This window comes from Somniosus microcephalus, chromosome 1, assembly GCF_052327205.1.
Source record: "Somniosus microcephalus isolate GS21.2 chromosome 1, FLI_Smic_1.0, whole genome shotgun sequence".
Taxonomy (NCBI): Eukaryota; Metazoa; Chordata; class Chondrichthyes; order Squaliformes; family Somniosidae; genus Somniosus; species Somniosus microcephalus.
In genome coordinates, this window is record NC_140987.1 from 59,251,734 (window position 1) to 59,258,128 (window position 6,395).

The window sequence follows — 6,395 nt, forward strand, 5'->3', positions numbered from 1 at the left end:
CTGGTATGACATAAGTTTCAACCCTTTTTAGTAAGTCTCATATTATCAAATGACCAGGTTTTCCTATCTGTATAGGTATCTTTAGACCAATACAACGGTTTGGTTGGGGAATGGTATAAGCCATATCTTGATATTCATATTTCTGTTCAATTGTGGTGACACAACAGGTCCCATTGTTCCTTGATGCTACCCAGGTCCGGTGTATCCCCTTGGGTGAACCTCGAAGGTGCAATTGGTAATTTTCGTAAATCCGTACTCGGATGTGTCTCCCTCGGTGGGGGGGTGTGTGCACACCCATGTCCTTCCCTTGTGGTGGCACCCGTCCACTACCACCCCCCTTTAGGTTTCATTCTTCTGTTTATTATCTTCATCCCTTTCCCAAAGCGCCTTGGTAGGGACATCATGATATTTAACCCACTTTCCCTTTGTACTTCTCCTATATTAATCACGTCATATCGGAGTTGTCCCCCTTCTGGGAATTGTGGGATGGCCAGTACAAAGCCAATCATCTTAGTCCATGGGGTCAGACAATCGCCTGCCCGGTGTACTTGTCCCATTTTACATTCCTTACATAGGCTTTTATTTGTGTCAATCCAAGGTTCCAGATCCTTATTAGTAATCCAATCAGGGATCTGTCCATTATTTATTTGCCTCATGTTATGCTGAGCATTCGACAATATCCATGAGCCCTACGTGGCACATATTAGTTCCTTATTGTTTTGGCGAGAAGCATTGTTAAGTCTATCAATAATTGTATTGATTGTTTCTGCATGGGGGGCTACTATCTTGTTGTTTGGTTTCCCTGCCAGTGTCAATTGCTGGCTATTTCCAGTAGCTTGTTTTAGTAACTTCTCTATTTTTGCTTGTAATTCTTCTACTCCTTCGTTTACTCCTTCTATGTCCAAGCTATTAACTGTTGCTAACCCGGCTGCATACCCTGCTCCGGTCGTTTCCAATACTCCCGTTTCTTACATCTTTGTAAGATAGATTTTTTCTCCTGTGGATCCTCTAATTGTTTTACCCACAGGGAGTTCCAGGTTTGTTTTGTATCTCAAAAGTACTCCTATTAATGGCAAGCTTAGTAACTCTCTGTGCTACACTAAAATACACCTCATCCTGTGTTCTCCTTATTACTAATCCCCCTCGATAATGGCAATACTTATGTTCATCCCTAGAATCAAGGCGAGGACGCTCCATCTCATTCCGGACGTCCAGTATTCCTGTAATTACAAAAAGGGGCTGGTCGTCACCAGCCAGTTAGAATTATTCTGCTCTTATCCATTTTATCAGTTCAAAATGCTGTACATCTGGTTCATTTCTTGTTCTGTGGCTCTGTCCCCAGACATACCTGAAGATGCAAACTATGGCATATAATATTATCATCATACACAGCCTATTATCATCATACACAGCCCTATCATTGATATATGTAGTGACTCCCCTTCCCATTCTTTATATCTTCTAGTATACTCCTCACTCTGTCAAAAAGGGCACCATCTCTGGTTTACTCATTGTCTTTCTTATATATTTTTAACTGAGTCCAGTGTTTCCACCTTCCTTTACCCGTTCCAGACCCATCTACATGAGCACATGTGTCATTATTCATTAATACTTCATAAGGTCCTGACCATCTGGGTGCTAGCCCTGGTTTGGCTGGTATTATTTCTGCTATCACTTTGCTGTCTATTGCTAAGACCTCCTTCTGGTCGTCCCGTGTATCCTGTTCTCGATCCCGTATAATCTGTTGGCCTTTGGCCTCATGTCTCTAACTATCTGTCCAGATTTATCTTTGGGTAACAGGACAGCTTCCCAAGCAGTCTCCCTGCCGTTTGAGACGGTGCTGCAATTAGTATATAAGATAACTTCCATTTATCAAATCCTAATTTTCCTTCTATCACTGTGGGGAAATATTAACTCAACATTAAGAAATTTACATTTAATAATGTCCAATATCTTTAAATTCTGTTCAGTAATACTGAAGTTGTTGCTTGGTGAACTCAAACAGCTGTCAGTGGAAAGGGTTAACTCCTTCGCAGGCTTTTGAAGGTGGAGCTAAACATTATTGCGTCACTTCACGCAACCCAAAAAAACATCCCTGACTGAGCGACAGTTGTGGTTTCACACTTTGACTCAACATGAACATTTGGGCTTCATTGGTCAGATTCCCTCTCTCAGTTGATCGTTTAGCTGCCCATCCTCTTGTGTGCTTTAATTTATTATTATGCACTCTTTGGGTAGGAGAGAGGTTCCTACTCATTCCTTGATTATATTCTTGTCTCTTACGGGTCTTCTCCTGGTGTCATATATCCCTGCCTACTCCCGCTATCATGTAATCAGACACCACCCCAAAGGCATTCCGACTATCTATATAGGTTTACACATTTTCCTTTGGCTACCCCCCTTTGATCAAATCCTGTATAGGCTGGGCCATTTCTACTTTGTTTCCCGGGCCTGCCTGTTTGTTTGACTTATAATCTGGGGGCCAGTACACTTCATTCGCTTTAGGGTCGACTAAAGCTCCTACTTCTCGCAGTATATCTATCCCTAGGATTGTTCCTTCCGTGTTCTCGCATACCCACAACTGTGTAGGTATTATTATACATCCAATTTCTAGTAAGACTGTTTCGCTCTTATAAGCCCTGATTCTTCGTCCACCGATTCCTGCTATACTAACTGAAAGTTTCGTTCAGGGCAAGGGTAAGTCTATCAATGAGATTGTGGCTCCTGTGTCTATTAACATTTTGCACTGTCGGCCCCCTACCAATGCATCAACAAACATCCTCGGATCCCCCTCCCCTCTCTGGCGCGGTCCCTTCCTGCTGCCATCCCTAGAAGCTTGCGAGCAATCAAAGCACGCAGCCAGTCCTAATGCCCCTCCCATCTGTTTTTGGGCATTTGTCTCTTCCCTTGTGTCACTATGTATCCTAGGTCGACTACTTCATCCTTCCCTACCTATACCTTTCTAAGGTTTAACTCTAGTCCCGCCTTCTATAAGGCTTCCAGTACCATAGTCAATTAAATATTGTAAAGGGACCTGCCACTATCAGATATTCTTGCGGAGTGGAGTTATCTTATTCAATTCGGACTACACCAATTTACATCAACCAGAATTTCACTGTGGCCACAATGAAAGTCTGGTTTTAATAGGTTAATTTACCTCATAACTTCAAGGTTAGATCTTAGACTGAAACTTAATCTTTCATTAAACAAACTTTTTGTTGCTCTTCTCAGTTTTTACACTCCAGCTTAACTTAAATTGTAATAGGTTTTTTTCATTCTGAGGGCACAATCTTACTTGCACATTCTTAAACTTCCAAAATCCCCGACAAGACAAAGGGGTTAAATGCTTTTACTTTAACACAGAGAAGTGGGTGGGGCTACAACACACAGCAGACATTTCTTTTTCTTAACGGACAGATTTTCAGACAAAGGAATATTGTAACCTCTTAAACATTCCTAATCAGGAAAACATCCACACTCACACATTTTTATACAAACTGTAATTTCAGCATATGTCTAAGGTTCCTTTCACTCAGCAAATCTCGTGTTTTACTTGTCTTGGTACAGATGCTAATAACTTCCATGTTGGTAAAACTTTAAGTTTATCTTTTCCTTTCTTTTTAAATCTGTGACTCAACAGCTTTCCCTAGTTTCCAAATCCCTGTTTGTTTTTTTTTGCTGGGGTTTCAAATTGGTTCGCATGCAAATTAGATCTTTTCCCTTCTTTATCTCTCCCTTCTGTTTCAATTCCTTACATTATCTGTTGCCTCTTTATCTTTAGCTCCTCCCCACCAAGCCTTTGGCTCTCTGCACTGTTTCTTTTTATTTTCCAGGAGTCGGGTTATAGAATCCAGGTCCCTTGAGGATTCTTCTTCCACCCTCTTAGTCATAACTAACTGCTATGTTTAATGCGTAATTCACGGTATTGGTGAATTAGGTTTACACTACGTTGCTCACCCCTATAGCGTTACTCTGATTAATTGCTCACTTCCTGTCAATCACTCTTTCGTTAAACACACCAACCCTTTAGTCCCGAGGTTTTGAGTTTTAACCTCTTTGTGACTGTAGGGGTTTTATTTCATTCACTCACCACGGTGCACCCATTCATTCAATTGTTGAGATTTCGCCGTCTCACGGCTGAAAGGATTTCCCGCCTCCCAGGGTAGGGGTCTTTCCGCCCCTGTCGGTTTGCTGCCACACGGCTAAATGAGGATTTCCCGCCTCCCGGGGTAGGGGTCTTTCCGCCCCTGTCGGTTTGCCGCCACACGGCTAAATGAGGATTTCCCGCCTCCCGGGGTAGGGGTCTTTCCGCCCCTGTCGGTTTGCCGCCACACGGCTAAATGAGGATTTCCCGCCTCCCGGGGTAGGGGTCTTTCCGCCCCTGTCGGTTTGCCGCTATACGGCTTAGGGAACACCTTATCCCTATCTTTTTAACCGCCTTCAATTAAGGGTGTCTTTCTTCTTATAGTTCTTTTATACGTCGATTCTGACTCAACGTCTCGCCAGCGATTAACCCCTAATTTTACAGGTGGTAATTAAAACATACTCACCCGTCTTAGGTTAACGCTGTCCGAGAGTCTTGTTCAGAACGCAGATCCCATCCTCGTCGCCAATTGATGTAAGCCCCCAAAGTGTGGACTAAGTGATATACAGAGTCGACAACACTGGCTTGTTATAAGAAAGACAGACCCAATAATTGAAGTAAAAACAGTTTATTCAGGCCTGGGGAGCTATGGCTCTTGCGTCCCAACACAAGGCTCCAACTCCACCGAATCGCTTGAGGTTCACACAGTTATACAAAAATTAAGGCCCTGCCCTAAAGGCGGGGATAAGCTTATTAACATATACAGAATTATAGTTAAATTGTAATTATAAAACCGTGACATTCCATTCTTCCAGTCGCTTACAAATCTCACATTTCGTTATCAGTTGGTCTTGTTACTTTCTCATGACCCGGGCCTCAACTTTATTACTTTACGATCGCCCATTTGCTGTTGTCAGATGGCTTGGTCTTTTTAAGTATTTCTCTAAGATAGTAGATCTTTCCAAAGCGGGCAATCCGCAGACTTTCTGTCTCTCTCTCTTAAATTATTTCTACAGAGCAAAAACACTTTAATTAGTTAAAAGAATAGAACCCTATTGAGCTTCACACTTAACAAACCCTTAAGTGCAAAGGTGTCGACTCGCGTGGCCGAACCCATATATCTCTCCCTCTTTCTAAGGGGTTGTTTTGACAGTTTTAATCTCTCAGCAGTTAACCCGTAGTCCTGTTTAAACCTTATCTGGGTTTATACAACTTTTACAGACTTCTATTGTTCAACTCAGAGCACGAATTAACCTATTCCCTCCATTTTATATATTGGTGTTACAGATGAATCCTGGTTTGTTTTACCTTATTAAATCCAATTTTTAATATCTTACTTCAACAGCCAATGAAGTACTTTTTAAGTTTAGTCACTGTTGTAATGTAGGAAACGCAGCCGCCAATTTGCACACAGCAAGCTCCCACAAACAGCAATGTGATAATGACCAGATAATCTGTTTTAGTGATGTTGGTTGAGGGATAAATATTGGCCAGGACACCGGGGAGAATTCCCCAGCTCTTCTTCAAATACTGCCGTGGGATCTTTTACATCCACCTGAGAGAGCAGACGGGGCCTCGGTTGAATGTCTCATCCAAAAGACAGCACCTCCGACAGTACAACACTCCCTCAGTACTGCACTGAAGTGTCAGCCTGGATTTTGTGCTCAAACCTTCTGACTCAGAGGACCAGAGTGCTACCCACTGAGCCACAGCTGACTGTTAAACACAATAAATATGCAAGTAGCATTTTTTTTCTTTAAGGGTGGTGTGTCTCCTTGTGTTCTTATATTATACTATATATATTACAGACACTTTAGTTCATTTTTAGTTAGTGCTTTTACTCAGCTGTATTTTTTTGCTTTGTTACAGTGCTGCCGCATGGTGCGGAGTGATACAAGATGTCCGACGCTGCACTATGCACTGCCCGTGCACAGTGTGCCACATAGCAATATAACTACGCCATACCAAAGTAGTTCCATACCAAAGTAGTTCCATTTAACGATGTGATACTATAACAATGTAACATCCCTCTTTCTCAAAAAACTAAAACATGAAATTTAACAATTTAAATTAACAAATATTATATCTAAACTATTATTATCAACTACAAAGAATCGTGAGTTATTTTTATTTGTGATATCGCTCAGGTGGTTGGATGTTGTCCCTCCATCTTGTGGATTTAGTGGTGACCATTCCTCTCTGCGGTGTTTTGGTGTGTTCCGCTCTCGTTGTTGTTGTTGCTGTCGCCTTTGGAGTTGGAGTGTGCATGCTCGTGGTTGTTTGATTTGTAGCGCTTGTTTCTGGTGTTGTA